The 18,670-nt window shown below is 42.2% G+C and overlaps 1 protein-coding gene across 2 annotated transcripts in view; it reads left to right on the top strand.

Annotated features, from left to right (window-relative positions):
- LOC310889724 (transducin-like enhancer protein 4) overlaps positions 1–18,670 on the top strand; it is a 97,499-nt gene that overhangs the window by 62,962 nt on the left and 15,867 nt on the right. The window lies entirely within an intron of this gene.

Here is an 18,670-nt window from a genome sequence, read left to right as displayed (position 1 = left end):
CGGGGGGCGGGGGGCACCGGGGACGGGCTTCGTGCGGGATGGGGCTTTGCAGCCTAGGGTTTTTGGGGGCTGAGGCTTTGCAGGCTGCAAGCGGGGATCGCTCCCTGCCCTCCCTCCCCCGGCCCTTCCCCGTCTCCGCGTCCCGGGGCGCACTTGATAAAGCCAATGCGGCGCCCGCCGGTGGTCTCCCGTCGCCCTGGCAACAGACCGCGGGGCACCCTGTGTGTGAAACGCATGCACATCTCTGAATTAACCTTTTTCCTTTTTTTTCTTTTTTTTTTTTTTTTCCAGCTTGTTCCTCCCTCGGCGCCGGGGGCCCGGGGCCGCCCCGCTCCGTCCCCGCGGTGCCGTCGGGGCGCTGTTGGCTCGCTGCTGGCCCCGCCGTCCCACGGCTTCGCTGGGAAAACACCCGGCCCGAGCCGGGGGGGGGGACTGGAAACAAGCTCGGCGCTGGCAGGGGGCGGCAGGGACTTAATGAAGTGCTGGGAGCACAACGCTGCCCCAGCCGGCCGATGTGCTCGGGTCGCCCCTCTCCGAGGAGCGGGCTTTCCGCAGGGAGCGCCGAGGCTTGCTGTGTTTGCACCCCGTGCCCCAGCCTCTCGAGGGGCGGCAGGGGGAGGTTTCCCCATCGCCTGGAAGCGGGGAAGGGAAGGGTTTGGGCACGCCGCCTTCCTCCCCTGATCCGCGGGGCGAGCGCTCCGCCCGTCCTCCGGCGTGCTCCGGGCCGCCCCGCGGGTCCGAGCGGTTGTGGGCACGGGTTGTGGCCGAGCCCGGCGGGCTGCCGGGCCCTTCGCTCCTTTTGCTTCGGTAACGAGCGGCCAGACGATGCGGAGGTCACTGCCGGAGTTAGAAAGCCAGCGCTGACCTCAGCAACACGCAGCCTCCCCTTGCGGTGTTGCAGCGCCGGGCGTGAGGAAAGCACTGTAATTGGCTTGAAGTAATTATAATCGTGCCTTTGAGTGCCTTGGTTCTCCCTGATGTTTGCCGAACTCGGTTTTTGTTGATGCCACAGGTCTGTCGCACCTCTGTTTCGGGGCTGCTTTTAAAAATGCCAAACCGAAATTTATTGTGACCCTGCAGGAAACAAGTGTTACGTTTTTCCTCCCCTGCTTTGAGAAGGAGTTCCTTTCAATTCTTTCACCTGCAAACATTTTGTAGCGAGCTTTGCTGTCCCGTACTGAAAAAAAAAATAATATGTGAGAGGAATTCTGAAAAACGTCTGAATAATGTAAAAATAAGCCCTTTAAAATCAATTACCAGTAAACCTTGTGGGGAGAGAGAAACCCTTTTCCTGCTATTCCCTTGATGTAAGGTGCCCTGTCAGTATGCATAATTGGTGTTAGAGTAGGAAAGGCACCCTGCTTTCAGCATAAAGACAGCCTGTCCAGGGTCAGTTTGGTGCCTTTGTAAAAAGCACTGTATGCTCACCACCTAGGCAGCCTGAAAGCTTTATATCACACCGCGGGGTATTTGAAAGCAATTAAGCACTTAGCAGACCTTCTTCTGTGGGACTCTTGTGTGCTTCATGAAGGTTTTCTGGTAGCTGCGTTGCCGCCAGCCATGGCACAGGCTGGAAGTGCCATTTTTGGGCCCTTCTTCCTGCTCCGTAGGATAGGAAGGGGGGGAAATTTGGTGTAATGTTGTCTCTCCCTCTCTCTCTCCCTGGTTCTCTTGAGAGTATCTAGCACCAGACGGTGCAGTCTTTTCTCCAGTTTGTCTGTGCAAGTTGAAACTCGTTTGATGCCAAGTGTTTTTTGTGCTGTAGTACCTCTCCACTGTGCCTTTGGTCCCCGTGGACCCTAAACCATTTTACAAATATTGCTAATCAACTGAACCAATGAAGGTGCTGCTGTTAGGACTACTGATAAACAAACCTAGTGTTGCAAATAGTGCTAGTTTGATTTATAGTAGTAAATGTAACTGAAGTTGCCCACCAAGTGGAGTAGGGCTGGAATGCCTACAAACAGCTGCGGCAATCACAAAGTGACATAGCCGCATCTACGTAGTAGACAAACGTTTCATAATTGTTTTGGACAGGAATGGGATGAAATTTTTTTTGACTGAAGAAGGTTTTTATGTTGACAACACAGAACTCCAGAGATTGTTACAGTGCAATCACTCTAAAACTGTTTTACAAACAAAATATGTTACAGATTTTAATTATAAAAACAAAAATATGTGCTTTAATTTGACATACAGACAGAATTTCTCGTGCTGTTTTGCTAAGTCTTAAAACTGCCAGGGATTCTCTTTGGAATACTAGATATTCAGCATGCACGACTGCTACTGTGGATGTCAAAAATAAAATATTTGTAAATGTATTTGATACTGTGTTCTGGCTCAAAATATGTATCCGTCCAACACTACTCTGTGATGTATACGTAAACTGGTCTTAGATGAAGCGGTTGCTATTATCCAGGCTTATTGGTGCCAAACGTAAGATTAAATCAAAACAAGCACCAATACTTGTTAACTAACATTTTCTTAAAGTTTAAAAACAATATTTTAATGCAGTTATGTGGTTATGGCCAAAGCCAACAAAACGAAGGAAACGTATGTTCTGAAGGTGGCTGTTGCCTGCACTGAAGAGACAAATGAGGTAAAAAATGAAATACCACTTAAACGTGCTGCCTTGTAGCACTGGTTTACGCTGCTTTTTGAAAGCGTAAATATGAACCCTCAGGAAACCTCTGGAGAAAAGCGCGTGAACATTCGCCTGACAACCGAGGAGAAAGAAACACTAAGGTGGGTGATTAGTAAGAGATCAAATGAGCAGTGGAGGGAGATGTGGGAATAAACGCACGTTGCCTGCGTCCACCTTACTAACTGCTGTGCTTATTTTTATTCACGTCTTAGATATTCTCTGGAGAGGGCTCTTTTACAACTTACACTTGAAAAGAGGAAGAAAAATTGTAGGCAGCAGCCTTGATTATGCTGGATTAAGATCAGGCAACTAATAGACCGATGTGTGCCTAGCACTTGTATTTTAAAAACTTGTTTGCTTTCTATACAGTAACACCAGAAACAATGCGTAGGAAGTCATTAATCCTCTGAACACTACGCTTTTCAGGATCATAGGTTACCATTGTCCTCTGCTGTGTCAGAATTTGCCTAATGTTTCATTTGCTCCTTTCGGACATCTGGTAGTTCCTGGGAAATATTTGAAGAGCCATCATTTAGTAGTTTACGGGGAAAGCCTTGAATAATTCAGACAACAAATGATTAGGCAAGCACTTGTCTATCTAACTGAATTATTCTGCATGTTTGCTGAAGCAGTAAAGCAGGAGAACAGCATTTCCTTCTCTGGAGGGTTTACAGTGGTAGTATTGACCCACCTAGTTATTGGGTTTCAGCCTTTTGTTGACACTGTTGTAAATGAAAGCAGCCTGGACAGGCACTGAGCAGCTGGGCTGGATAATTGTGAAGGATTCATGCTTGTTGCTGTTACCCCCAGTGTTTGTAGTGGGTTGTTTGCTTTGACTTTTGTTGAACTGTTGACAAAAGCATTAGATACAAATGGGAACAAATAAAGTGTTGAGATGCCAGGAGGGCTTGGCAGTAATGGTTGTTTTCATTCTGACTTAAATGGGGAATGTCGACACTTAATCAGGATGGGAAATGGAAGGTGTGTTCAGTGTTTGTGTGCTCCCCCCTCCCCTTTTGCTTCCTTTCCTCCCTGCTAAATATGTTTTGGCAAACACAGGTGAATAAAAACAGAGCGGAGGCAATTTCACCATTGCCTTAACTCTTTGGCACCACATTTTTCAAGCGCTTTCTGACTGTGGATGTCTTGCTGGGCAAATCCAGTTCCTGGCATGAAAGGATTAAGTATAAAAAGGGATGGGGAAAAAAAAAAAGGAAAGAAAGAAAAGGAGGGGGAGGTAGAAGGGGGTAGAGTTGGGAAAAGAGGGGATTAAATAGAGCAGTATACACTGAAGTAGTATAGCCAGCAAAATTGAAGTCATTTACTGGAACGCTTTTAATTTGGTTTAAACAAAATACTCTTTTGTATATTCAAATGGGGAGTAGCTCAGCTGTTGTGAAGCCAGAAAATTAATGGTATTTTTAGTGAAATAGCAAAAGCATGTCAACAACATAGCTGAGGATGATAATGTTGGCATTTTATTCATGAGGAATTATCAATGCAGGTTACTGGACAACATAGTGTGACTGGAATGATTGAGCACAGGGGGGAAGCGGCTGTCCTTCTGTAAGATGATTTCATTTTGCATTTAGTCTTTCTGGAAGAGAGGAAAGAGAGCGAAAGGAAGCATTTAAAAATACGTGTCTAAGAGGTCTATCCTTGCGGTTTCTGGCTCCCAGAGTCTAACCTTTTTACCTCTGTCTGACTCATGGTTTTGCCATTTCTTTTTTTGTCAGCTGTCCTTTCTTTTCAAGTCTTTCATGAGTGATGGCAGAAAATAGAGGGAGAAGAATAGAGTTACTTTAGGATATCTTTGCTGAAAAGGCTGTTTCGGCCCTGGAAGAGGTGCAAGTTCATTCTAGCTGTCTCTGGCTCTGAGCTTTGTGCCTTTGCATTGTTTGCATGGGCCCCTTAATGCATTTAATGCGTTGTGAAATATGGTTGCCGTGGCTGGTCATGGAGGAAGTTAATGTATGATCTGGAAGGTCTTACCACTTAGCAGGAGAGATGCTTCATATTTGTTATTGCAGCTACACTTTTCTTGTAACAATCAACCTCCAAGTATTGTGCAGGTCAACTGGAAAGTGGCAAATAGAGTTCACAGGGGTGAAGACGCCACTATGATGAGAGGAGAAAATGCAGTTTTCTACAGCTGTATGAAGGCAAACAAAGGTCTTTCTTGCCTCTGCTGCAGTGTGTGCGCCTGGTGGTATTTGAGGCACCCCAAGGGTTTGGAGCACCAAAGCTGTCATATGCAGGTATTTTTTGTTGCCTGCTTTCGTGCAGCTTCAAGTTGTCCTAAAACCAAATGCTGTAGTAGCAAGGTAATCTTGGCATTTATGGACCCACTTTGAACAATCATCCGTGAGTGTTTTCTTTATTCCCTTTTGTTATGGTTGCCATATTGTTCCAAGCCTCTTCACAGCAACAAAAGAAGGGCAGCACAAAAAGAGATAAGGAAGAAATTGCCTTTTACTGCTGCCATTGCTGAGGGTTTTTTTTGTAACTTGCAGTGTGTTTGTTGTGCCAAACCAGAGCCCTGTGGACGTCAGCAAGGAGTGTTTTGCCCAGATGTTAAATATTGTGGGATCAGGGCCTGAATTTGTTATTAATCCTACAAATATTAAAAGAAAGTGAAGAAATATCAAGCTATTTCCAGCAGGCAGGTACTGGGAGTGGTGTTACTGTAAATATCAGCTTGTGCATGATGAATCCCCAATTCTTTTTGTCTCTCTCTTTAGGGAATACCCTTAAGAATTCTGCAGGGGGCTAAAGAAATTCTCATAGCAAATTTCAACCCTGAATGAAGGAAAAGTGAGAAATCTCTGAAAAATAGAGACTTAAAGCCCAATCAAAACAAATATATCCCATAATCATCTCTGCACAGCATTTGGGAAATCCAGTTTTGAGTCATCTAAATTATGCGAGAATTCAGAAGAAATAACTCATGAATGTTCTACGGCATTGCCTGGGTGCTTTTTAATCAAGCTTGGGTAGTTTTCTGATTTCATGTGAAATGCACTTTCCCCTATACTTGGTTACAGAGAGTTAGCTCTTTAGGCTAATCTGCTTTGCTCACAGACCTGTAAGAATGGCCCCAAGCTGTGCTTTACCGGGAGAAAGCACGAGTTTTGGGAAGCTGAGACCTGGAAGCAGGAAAGTGCTTCTGGAAAGAATTTGCATTGGAGTAACAATAGTTGTGAATGATTACAGGAGCAAGAAGAAGGGAGATGAGTGGTGTACTACATAGGCTGAGAATGGATTTGGACTCACCCAAATTACAAAGTGATTACGCGTTACGGTGCAAGATTTTTTTCATAGACTGGCATCAGACAGTAAGAAAATGGAGTGCCAGCATCCAGATAGAAATAAGAGCAGAGTTGGGAAAGGATATTAAAAATAGAGCATAGGAAAGTGTAAAATAATGAAACAGAATAACAGAGAGATGATGCCCTAAATCAGTGATGCACAAGCCTTCAGCACAGAAGGTCTTTATTGGCATGTTGCCATGAGCCAGTGGGCTGCACCTATTTTGCATATAATTTACATTGGATTTTAATCAGATAAGCACACACCCTGTTTGTTTGTTTGTTTTTTATATTTATGGAGTGCTGTAATTGCAAACACTGTGTAGCAGAAAGCAGGGTATGACTGCATACTTAGTAGGCTATAGTAAAACAAGTAATGATGGGAAGACTGGCTCTGCAAAATCAGAGAGGTTCATCTGACATCTGGCTGTCTTTGAGATGGCCTTATGCATTTTGAAGTACAGATCTGAGTTTATTAGGCAGCTGCAGGTTTGGCTTTGTTCACATTTCAAATGCATAAGTTTAATTTGAGAAAAATCATTTCAAAGACAAGCCTGCAGATAGCAGATTTCCTGGTTAATTCTGTTACCCATGGGTAATTCAGAAAACAAACAAACTACAACAACAACAACAAACAAAACCAACAACAGTAATAATAAAAAAACAATTTCTGAAATGTTGTTCGGTGGTACTTAGTTACATCTCAGATGTAGAGGTTTTAGCCTCTCTGAGTTCAGCTGATGGCAGGCTTATAAACAATGCAGAAGTGTTTCCTCTTTTACATTTCATATGTCTGTGTGATATGGATTTATGCAAATTAAGAATAGGCTAAAATTACTATTTGTAGACATATTAGTTGCTGGAGCATAGCCACTCTGTTATAGTATATGGATTGCTGTTGTTGTGTTTTTGCTGGTTCAAGGAACATTTTTTTTTTTTCCACCCTTATTTGTCCATTCCAGTCTAAGGTATTTAATGGATCCATCCCCATAATACTGAAGTACCTCCAAATCTTCAACACATTAATCCTCTCACCAACCCTATAAAGAAAAGAAAGGCTCTCTAGGCTTCTGAAATTATATATCTTATAGATATATAATCTATCTAGATATATCCCTATCTTATAGATACTGAACTGAGACATGAAGAGGCTTAATTAACTTCACGCAATCAGATAAAAGAGCAGACTACTGAACCTGTATTTCCCAAATATAAACACAATTTTTGATCCTCCTTTTCAATCTCTCAGTGCATTTGAGTCCCATTCAGGGCAAATGTATAGGTGATGCTTTCTGGTGGTAGCTCTTGTGGGTTAAGTTTGCCAGCTCAGTCCTTCAGGGCTAATACCTGTTTCAGCCGAGTACCTAGTCTCTGTATGTTTTTTCAGAGGAGAAGCTTTGGCTGAACTCTCATCCTTCCTTGGGGTTTGATCACATTGCTGTTTTCATGTGGAGCAGATCCGTCTGTAGTGCTGGGGGCTGTAGATGTGGCAGTGCCTGAGGAACCCCCTTGCACTGCTGGGAGAGCGACAGCACAGGGAACACGCCTGCCACGTCCCCTGCACCTAACCGACCCGCTCAGCAGTCGTGTACCATGCTGTGCAACACACCACCGAGACCCGCAGCTAACGTGGGGTGCTGAGGGGCTCCAAGGCGCTCCCCCGCGTCTTCTGGCTTGGTTGCAGGGGGAGCAGCCCCACAGGTGGGTATGGGAATGTGATTTTTGGCGGTAGTGAAAGTGCCCTGTGGGGAGATGGTGTAGGCAGAGAAGAAGGATTTCCATCTGCGGGCTGGAGCTCTGGATACAATTATGCCTGCTGTGAAAGAGCTTGTTACACTTTCTCACTGTAAGGGCTCCATCTGGTGCTCTAGGTGTCTTTAAATGGAAATTTACATGTACTGTCAGAACTAAAGTCTGCGCGCAACGCGCAGTCTGACGATCTCACTGGCCACAACAATGCTAAAAGCCCTTCCCTTGCTTCCACCCAGTAATGTGGAAATTGAGGGGAATGGACTCAGTGCTTTCAGCATCTGTCCCCTAATTACAGGAAGCACTAATGAAAATTCAAGATTTTCTCTGACCTAGGGTAGGATGTAACTGTGTCTAGGAATAAGCAAGGTGGTGTTGCAAGGAAGCAGAGTACACTCTTGCTCAGGCAGCCCAGATGTCAGTCAGTAACAGTGGTGTGACTTACAATTCAGCCTCTTAAATTCTAGTGAGAGACTTGCTGGCAGCTCTCTGCGCACACGGTGAAAAGACCCCACTCACTCATCAGGACAAGCGTGCCCTACATTGATGTCAAATTTGAATCTGATGTGTGCAGAGATCATAATAATAGTCAAGTCTTGCACTGGGAGACAGGTTGCTAGCAATGCTGACTTCTGCCTCGAAAAGTCACGGTCTTGGCAGCTACTAAGGAGAACAAATGCACTGACAAACTGCTGCAATCTGGGATCTAATAACACTTCCCAACTGAGAAACCCATTTTGCAAATCAGAGGCAAAATCCTAATACACCTCCCCAACTCTTTTTTTCTTGCCTCCTCGCCATCTAGCTGCTTCGAGTCTCATCTGGATCAGTCTTAACAGCTAAAACAGTCCCTGACCATGCATAAAATCAAGCCACTTGCTTAGGTGTCCAGTAACATGTAGGTGTAAGTTTTTTACCTACTCCACAGCAAACTGAAAAAGGCTTATCTGTGCTGGTCCATTAGGAGAGTGAATGGTGGGTAGAGGAAATTTCCCATGTTGTGGGTAGCTTGAGGAAGATTTCTCTTAATACTGTGACTCGTTTTATAGCATTGCTTGGGCCTTTGATCTCCATGTTCTTAATTGGCTCACAGGGTGGTTATTTACAGTCAACAAGGAAAGTACCTTGAACTTGTCATTTTAATAAACTTGTTACTAGCCAGCTTTTCTATAAGCATCCCAAACGGAAATAAACATCTTTCATTTTGTTTTCTAAATAAATTTTAAAAATGGTTTCCTAGACAACCTTGATGAAATGTCAACTTCTTCGCAGATCTAAACCCACACCATAGGTATTGTTGTCTCCATCCCTGCTGGGTAATTTGTACACTGCAATAGTTTGTTTGGAAACATGCCGCTTGTTCTTTAAAATGTACTTAATGCTAGATTAAAGAACGTAAGACTTTTTTTTTTCCCCCCTATTTCTACCAGCTCATTTCTAAACCATTTAAAATAAAAATCTTGAGCATGTATGGTATTTAAAAAACCTTTCACATGATGTTTTTAAAACAGATCAGTTTCAGCATTAAAATGTTAGGAATTCAGCCAAGGAAAATTCAACTCAGGATTGTATAGCTATAATGATAATGTATTATACTTATCTTCCTTGAAAATGATTGTAACAGTAGAGTTGAACCTAGTGAATTACATAATTTAGGAGTGTTTGCTAGAATGCCGTTTTAGGGGGATTACTGTAGCCTTCCCGTAACAAAAGCAAAGGGGAAGATGGATCATACTATGAAGGACTTAAATGAGACAGAACAGTCTTCACAAATTATCTGAGATAACTCATTTGAATTGAACAGAAGGTCATGTGTGTGCATGCCAGTTATCACACTTAACTACTTGGCAGAGTGTATGGGGAGTACAAGAGGGAGATTTTTGCGTTTCCTCTCCTCTAACCTGAATTAAAAATGTATTGGCTGCTCATTCCTGACATCAAAACATTTCCAGCTAGCCTGAAGTTAGTATTTGATTGTGCTTTTAACGTTTAAAAAATTAACAGCATGACCTGTCTAATATAAATAATGAAAGGAGCAGAAAAATAAAAGCTACTGCTGCTTCTCCTGGCAAAGCTCTAGGATGTTCAGGAGCTGTAATGCATCTAAAAATCTGGCAGAAGGACTGTGTGTTTTATTTTCTCAGTCTTCAAAATAGGTGTTGTACATATAATGCGCTATTATATACTGATGTAACTGCTTTAAGGCTGACTGCAGGATCTGTGTTCCTACCACTGTTCTATCCATTCCACTTACCACAATCCTTGATTTGAAAAATAAGTTTGGGCACAATTATTTTTGCAACCAGCTGAGGTCTTGATTCAGGGTAGCACACAGTAGGCATCCAAAGTTCAGCACATATGTACATTTTCTCATTTCTTTATCTGCCTTGTAACTTCTCTGAAATCAAAGTGTGTGCCTCAAATCTGGCAACTGCTCGAGCGCTTTCCTGAATAGGAAATAGGATAATTTCCTGAACAAGGGTCTTGGGAACACAAGTAGGTGAGTATAAATGAAGTGAGGCAAAGATACTGGGCTTGGATGTTATGTGGGCAGGGAGGAGAACGGTAGTGCTCAAAGATTTCTTTCTGGAAAATATTTTTTTAGATGTTTGAGAAAACGTTTTTCTTCAGAATCGCCATGAGCTGTAATTTGCAAATATTTAATAGCACCCAATCATGTTTTATTCACCTGCACTGGTTGGATAATGAATTCTGTTTTCATGGAGGAGTAGCAGTGACTCTGGTTTCCTCAGTTATGTAGGATACTAGAAAAGGCTGAAGTATATTTGGTCTTCAAAAGCAACACAAGATCTGACACAGGAAGAGATGAGTGAGCAAATTGCCAGTCTCTGATTTAATACCTGAGATAAACACGAGTGCTTTGCTGCTGATTGAAGCAACGTGCAAGTAAACATAATGTTTCTATTGAAATTTAGGGTGCTTTTTATAATCTTGTTACCCTCTATAACTTTTCCTATCACTTTCCTACTGATCAAGTCAGGAAAAAATAAGATTAAAAATAAGGGGAAAAGATGGAACAATTAGAAAGTGTGGAGAAAGATCATTAGTGGTACCCTTGAAGTATTCAGTAAAAACAATCATTTGCGTTGTTTTCTTGTCATCTCCTAGGTCATCTCTGCAGCAAAGCAACTTTTGAGACATGCAGAAAGAAAAAAAATGAACATTTTCCTCTGAAGAATTTATATATATATAGATACATTGGAAAGGAACGGAAATGTGAAAACTCAAATTGATGCCTTTGTAATGGATATAACCTGTGTTAGATGTACCCAAAACTAAAAATGTGGGGCACTGGGGCAAAGTGTCTGATCTGAATGTCTGCTGAAAGCAGCTAAATGGAATGTCCCATGAGATTGCCTTCAGACATGATCTCTGTGGTTTTACAGCAACAAAAAAGGGTAATTAGTGCCAGGTTATATCCTTCCGGTCAAAGTGAAGAATTAGATAGGGAACGTAAATCCCTGGAGAAAGTTGTTAGGACCTGTCACATGAAAAGTGAATCCACTTAGCTATCCCCAGAGAAGGTAAACCTTAAAACCTGATTGTTATTACTTTAACATGGAAAATTTGGGGGGTGTATGTGTGTGTATTTTTACCTCCTGACCTCTGTTGCTAGTACTGACGATATTTTTTATAACCCCCGTGGCTTGAGCCACTGCAGGGAAGTGTTCGTGTTCAGCTTGGCTCAGTGCCGTACAGTCCATTTTAATTACCGTGCAAAGTGAAAGGATAACAGTTTTACTTTGGTACTCAGTCTGAGAAAAGGGCCAGCTGTTCTTCAGAGGGATTTCTTGATTCTTATAGATATTTTTTAACAAAGTATAAAGCATACTGACACAGGCCTTTAATGGATATCATAAAACATTCCGTCTTTAGTGTTTTCTTACTGTTCTAAAACTAACCAAATTACCTTGTGTGCTCTGTTTAGATTCAGCTGCTATGGAAATGTAATTAGTGTTAATATTCTGGAGATACGTTGGATGTTGGGAATTTTCTGTGTGCATCCGTCACTGGCTTTTGAAGAATGCTCACAGAGCGCCGCTGCTTTTCCTCGCATTGTGGCACGCTGCTGAATCAAAGCCTGTAATGCAGGCTGGTGGTTATCTGTCTCTCTCTCTTTCATGGTGGTGAGCCCACAATTAAATTGCTGCATTGAATGCTCTGGCTGGTTGAGCTTTTTCTCTTATCCTGTGATTGCGTGCTCTCCCTCGCTTGTTCTCTCTAGCTAACTCCCAACACTCTCTTTCTGCCTCTATTTTGCGAGAGCTGCTCAAACTGTTTCAGGTCTCTGCTGAAGGAAATAGCATGAGAGATCAGTAATTGGAACCCCAAATAAATATTTGAGAAGAGCAGAGCTGTAGTTCTGTGTTTCCTTGGCACAGCTCTGTTCCTCAGATTTCCAGTGATGATTGTATTTACCCTCAGTCTTTCTGAATGTCTGTAACTCACTGGCCTTTGACCCCTCTGTTTCAGTGTCTCTGATTTTGGTTAAAATAACGTTTAGGATTCTGTATGCTGTGATGACTGATATGCTGGCTTGTGCCAGATTTTGGCATTTATTTTCCAATATGCCAGCAGCAGAATTTTCTCTGTCAGGTAGCATTTCTGTACTTGTGCACCTTGGTTTTTCAGGAGTGTTTATCTGTTCTGGCATCATTAGCGACAGAATTCCGTTGCATCTTGCATATGCCCTGGGGCTCTCACCCTCTGTATTCCCTGTACCAGTTGTAATTTCTGTGTTAACACCTTCTTGTAAATCTTTTCATTCTGTCCAAATCACCTGCTCTTCTGTGTGCTGAAGCCCATGGTCTTGGTTTGGGGTCTGTTCAAAAGGGAGGAGACTGAACTGAGGGACAGCGAGTGGGAAATGGATCAGGTGAATTGCTTTGCGGATTAAAGGGGAGGATGTTTGACAATGCCTGGGTTGTGTTACCATCAATTAAATTCAATATTTACAAGTTGGCAGATGTGGACAAGAGCACACTTGACGGTAAATGTAATCCGTGAACTTTGAAGCTTCTGTAAACCTATCAGAAGTGTTTAACTCCTTTTCCTGCCCCATCTGTTTCTTTTTCTTTTGTTCCCTGCTGAAACCAGGTCCTTTGTTCAAACCGTCTTGCTTACCAAAGGATGCTTGTTATTCTTGCCACACTGCTTGATTTCACTACCTTCATGTGCTTGTGCTAAGATATACTTTAACCTAAACCTGTCTTTCCTTTTTGCCTCACAGCTATGCTCCTCTACTACTTCACTGCTTGTACTTAAGCCGCATCGGTTCTTCTCTCCATCCTTTGACCCGCACAGTGTCAGCAGTGATTAGGCCTTATGTGTGTTATGTCCCTCAGCCAGTGATTACTGGAGAAGCTGTATTTTAAAGGATTTATTGCAAAAATCCATCTGTGAAAGGCTAGCCAGCAGCCCTCGCCATTGCTTTAAACACCTCCTTTTCCTGCCACCACTGTGTGCCTGTACACCAGGAGGGACTGGAGAAACAACAGCACATGCTGACAGGATTACATGTCAAAATTGCTGGATATCTCCAATTTCTCCTGCGTGGCCAGCACAGTTTATAGCAGATTGATAAGTGTATGTTAAAATACACGACTGGAATTAACATGCATGCCGTAGTGGTTTATTATTCGTTTTATCACCCCTTTTGTAACATCTAGACCTCGGAGCTTTTGATTAGGTTAGATTAGAAATCACAGTGGTGCCAGCAGGGCAAGCAGATCACCCGTGTAAACAGTTGCATGGTTATGTTTAAAGCAATTACAAGCACATATGCATAATGGATATACATATCTATATTTTTATTCATGTAAAACTTCTGAGAACACTTGTCTTTCGAAGATGAACTGCTGAGCCCACACGTTCCTTTTACTGTGGGCTTTTTTTTACGGCCATTTTGTTGCTCTTGCAGCAGCACTGCACATCTAGACTTTGATGTTTTTTTATGACACTCTTATCCACTAATTAACTTCATTAATTTTGCAATTAGTGAAGTTAATTAGTGGGTAAAAATGCTATATAAAACTTCAAAGTTTGCATCTTAATCATAGTTTGTATTAAAATAATTATCACACCCTTGATTACTAAGCTCGATTCAGTTAGCTCGGGCAGGGTCATGTGATATTAAAAACAGCTTTTTTCTGTGTCTTTCTTAGCTAGTTAGTAGCATTTTTCACAAACAATTACTGAGACTTTGGTATCTGAAAACGCAGATACAGGGAAAAGGCAGTGAATGAGACAAAAACCACAGCTTGATCTTGGTGTGGCAGACTAGGTTTTGGGTTTTAGTTTGGGTAAGTAGAGAAACAAGTTGGAAATGAGCAGCAGGAAATATCTAAAATGTTCACTGTGACTGGTGATATGTGGGGAACAATACTTGGGTCTCTCCTCTTTTGATAAGCCTATTCTGGGCTGTATCCGTGTGATCATAACTATTGTGTATACATAACGGGATAAGGAAAACCCAGTTGCCTAAATAAGGACAGCGAAGGGAGGATGTTGTTAAAATAATGCAAATAGCAGAAATTCAGTGAGGCTGGCATGGATTCTGGGATGTAGTAATAGTGATAATAAGAGCAAAAAGCTGTATTAGCAGTGGAGGTGTGGGTGACCTTAGGAACACAGCCCCTGTACAAACAACACCATACGGTACCTACAGAGCAGCCCACGGTATTTCATACCACCTCCCGCAGTTTAATGGAAGTAATGTACATGTGCGTACAGAAGTATGTAAATAAATGCTTTTTTTTAAACAGATGGGTGTTCCCTTATACTTGGAGCCATGAAGAACGTTTGATACGTGGGAGCTTAGTTGTAGTTTTTCTCCATGGGTGTGTGACATGGCCTTGACAGACTGCTCCAGACAGTTTTCATCACCTGCCTCTAAAAAGAGGAGTGGAGGTGAAGGCTGGGCAACTTCCTTCACCATTTCATGGAAGAGGCAAGAGGGCTCCTTGAAGCTGTTTGCCTCTTCCACACATGCATCTCCTGAGCTCGGGGGGGCAGCATGTGATTTGGGCAGGCCTTTGTAGGAAACCTGGTAGCTGGTGGGATTTTCTTCCACGACCTGAGGGATGGCAGCATGGTGACAATTCCTGCCTTGGCTTGGGCTGGTGCAGGCCTTATCCTAAAGGAGAAGTGTTGCTGCTCTGTGTCTGGTGGCTGGTGCTAGGGCACCGTGTGTGGTTCCTGGTTCCATGTCTCAAGGGAAACAGAACGGAGGAGGAACAGGGAAAGGCAGCTGAAATAACCAGCAGGATGGAGCAGCCCACCTGATGAGGGGAGGCTGGGAAGGTAGGACCTCTTCAGTCTGGGGAGGAGAAGGCTGAGGGATGATGTGCAAAACCGCAAGGCGGTGGGTAATGCCGGGCTATGTTCACCAACTCCTGCAGCCCTAGATCTAGGGGACATGACAAAATGAGTGGGAGGATTGAGTCTGAAACAGAAAAAAGAAAGCCCTTTTCACACAGATCGTCTGAAGCCTGCTGCTATGAGAGGCAGCAGAGGCAGGACGGTCACCAGCAGTTTCAGAGGGGCAGGCGAGACAAACCCAGATAGGTGGTCTGCTGGTGGTTTCTGAAGGGAAGAGGCAGAGGGTCTCAGGTGGCTTCCGTGCAGCAGCCCAGGGTGCTGGGGAAGCTGGAGGGACAGGGCAGCAGCCAGTGCCTGCCCAGGCCTGGAGCAGTGCCTGCAGGCAGTCAGTGGCAGTTGTACGCCCACGTACGACGTTGGTGCCAACCATCCAACCAAGCAGCATTACTGTCTGGTCATCCCTGGACTGTGATGCATGCTGTATCCATTTTTATAGTTTCTTTTATACTTTCAACAGACTTTATAACAGCAATAATGTCATTCAGATAATTATACTGTAATTGACCTTAGCGTTGAGCATCCTTGGCTTTTACTGCAGTTTGCTTAATACTTCAGGATGGTCAATTATCTCATAATTCCCACTTTGTTGGGAATTATTGTTTTAATTATTACACTCCAAATACATCATTTTGGCATAGCAGTAAGGGTACGCTGGGGAATGGTCATATTCATGAATGCTTTAAAGAGTTACCAGCTTTATCATGTGGGAGGGCTTTTCATCCTGTCATCTCTAGTCATTACTTTTAACACTTATTCCATTTAATTATCACTTAGTCTGCTCAAGCCAGGTCTTCATCTGCAGGAGCTAGCATATGGGGAGTTGGGGCTTACAGGATTTGAGAGCAGTTGGAAGGCTGCACAATCTGACCATATTGATTTTTTTCTGCTGTGTTCCAGCGTGAGTCATCTGTGTTAATGCAAGGAACTTCCAGTGGAAGCTGGGGTTAAAATGGTGATTGTGATTCCTGTGATTTTTTTTTTTTTCCAAGCAGTCTGAAGTATTAATTTTCCCAAGGAGACAGTGAGCACGCAGATGTTTGCCTTGTTACCGGTGAGAATTTTACGGCTCTGTAAGAGGCTTATATTGCCCTCTTTATGATCGTTTAATTTGTTCCTGTGTGGCACCGATACTCCACCAGGAGCAGCACCCTGCAAGCGTTGGAGAGAAAATGGACTGCTTTATGAAACTCCAAATGGCCTTCATGATGGGTGATCTTTTTGTTTAGCACTGTGCTCAGCACTGCCCAAAATACACAGTGAAGTATAACGCGTCATGCTTTATGGTCTAGTGCAACAGATACTGTGGATCCAGCACTAGAAATAGATTCACTTCTTAAGCAAACTACAAGGCAATGTGCTCAGCGTTTCTATAAATGTATCTGTTCAAATGTTTTTTTTTTTTTTTTGTCAGCATTTTGTGATGTATTTAACATCAATAAAAATGTCTTACCTAAGCAGAAAATGAATAACTGGTACATTTTGCTAAAATGGAAACTAAATGTAACCCACTTTTACCAAAGAATATTGTTTCCTATGTTTGATCTAATTATTATATGTGAGCAAACTCTATGTTGGTTAGGAGGAAAATGCTTCTCTCTCTAGTAGATTAATGCATTTTATTGAAGAAAACAGCAGTGCGAAAAGTCTTTATTTCTCAATAAATTTTAATAGTTACTAAAATGAGGACTCTGGCCCATTAAGTTACAGCCTGCCAAGGTATAATGCTGAATCACTTAATTTCTCTAAGTAGCTATCCTACTCCAGTTTCTTAAAGGCAGCTGTTAGAAGAACACCAATATTTTAATTGAGAAGCAGGGCAGAGTCTGACAGCTAAGTGGTGCGCTTTGATGGAGGTTTCATTGCACAGTTCGCATATGTAAGAATCTCTCTAGGAATATATATGTAGGCTTGCACACATGAGAACCAGGATGTGTGTGTATACAGGATTGTATGCTGGAATTTGATATCGGTGGAAACCATGAAGACATTGTTACGTCTAGGTATTTCTCATTTGTAGCTAGATCCTTACAGGTGTTGATAAGATGATAAACAATTAGCAGGAACTCGTTATGGGTAATAATGTTGTCCCTCACACACTGAAGTTAATGGGAGTTAGGTGCATGTGAAGATCTAGACCATAGCCTTTTGGCTGAGCAGTACTTGACGTATCATTATCAATCAGAGAGAAATTTAGATCTGTCAGTACCGGTACTAGATATCCCATGAAGTTAGAGATCTCTGTGTGGCAGATGCATTAAATACTGAACAGAAAAGAAGCTGTTATTGCAGGAGTATTGATTCGTTGGGTAACTGTGGCTCCATGCAAGAAATGGGGTGAAATAGTTTTAAGTGAGAGTGTTTAATTTGTTCTGTAGTAATTGACTCCTTAGGTAAAATAATGTTAATCCAAGTTCAGTGGCCAAATTTCAGTCTGGGAAATTAGATTCTTCCTGCTTTCTTCACTCCACTAATTTGCCCACTCTTCCCACCAGCTATCATTAAGTTAGTTGTCTCCATTTTTTCTACTAATGCCAGGTGGGATACCATCTTTTAATATCAGTATCAAGTCCGATCCATCTTTGAAGCAATAAAACCATTAAGCACTATCCATTGCCCCAGTGCCCAATGTGGTGCTCATCCTTTATGTGCTAGTAATAATTAACTACTTTATCATTCTAGTAGGGAGCTTTAATTTATTACTTTATTAAGCAGTGAAATCAAAGATTAAAATGGTATGTATAGCACATAGCTAACTAGATTGTGAAAAATGAAACTATATGGTTTCAAATTTATGAAAATAAATATTTCTATTTAAATAAGTGCAGTAGTTTGCTTTAATTCTTTAGACACCACTCTAATTTGTAGTTTACTGGTGATTATTTTTCTTCGTTTTAAAGTAATTTGCTTTCTGTAGGGTGAAGTTGAGAAATAATGAATTAAATTCACATTACAAGCTACTGCCTCCCAAACTGTAAATGAATATAAATGTAATAGGAGTATGCTATTAAAATCTTTTGCAAAAGACTATGCTATATCATTGCAGTAAACAAATACATTCTTTCAAGCCATCAGTTCATTTAATACTGTATTTCTACTTGGCCTTTATTATAAGGGTTTCTGTGGCTACTGTCACTACTGCCTCCAAATGCCTTAACGTACATTGTCTTTTCAGAGCAAACAATAACATTTTGAATTTGTGTCATTTGCAGTATAATAGTTGATTAATGATCTACTTTAAAGCTAGATCAGTGAACTCATTTTAAGATGTACTTGCTCAGGATAGGAAATCCTTGTCTACCTATTGTATACTGTCAGGAAGGAAGAAGGGAGGGAAATGAGAAAGGCACAGGCTGTGCTCAGCACCGTCTTTGTTTTAAAATTTTAATTTCCACTCAGTGTACTTAAAAGGTAAATAGCGATCACCAACCAAAAATTGTTTTGTTTTGTTTTCCAAATTCTACACTCATTAATCTGAGCTACTGTTGACAAGAACTGGAAATTTTAGAGAAGTAGAGATCTGAGTGTCCCAGCAAGGAGAAATGTTCTGTTACGTGACTTGGGCAATGAT

Source organism: Anser anser (assembly GCF_964211835.1).
Source record: "Anser anser genome assembly, chromosome: Z".
Lineage (NCBI taxonomy): Eukaryota > Metazoa > Chordata > Aves > Anseriformes > Anatidae > Anser > Anser anser.
The sequence above is the reverse complement of the archived record's forward strand: the minus strand, read 5'-3'. Positions and strand labels throughout refer to the sequence as shown.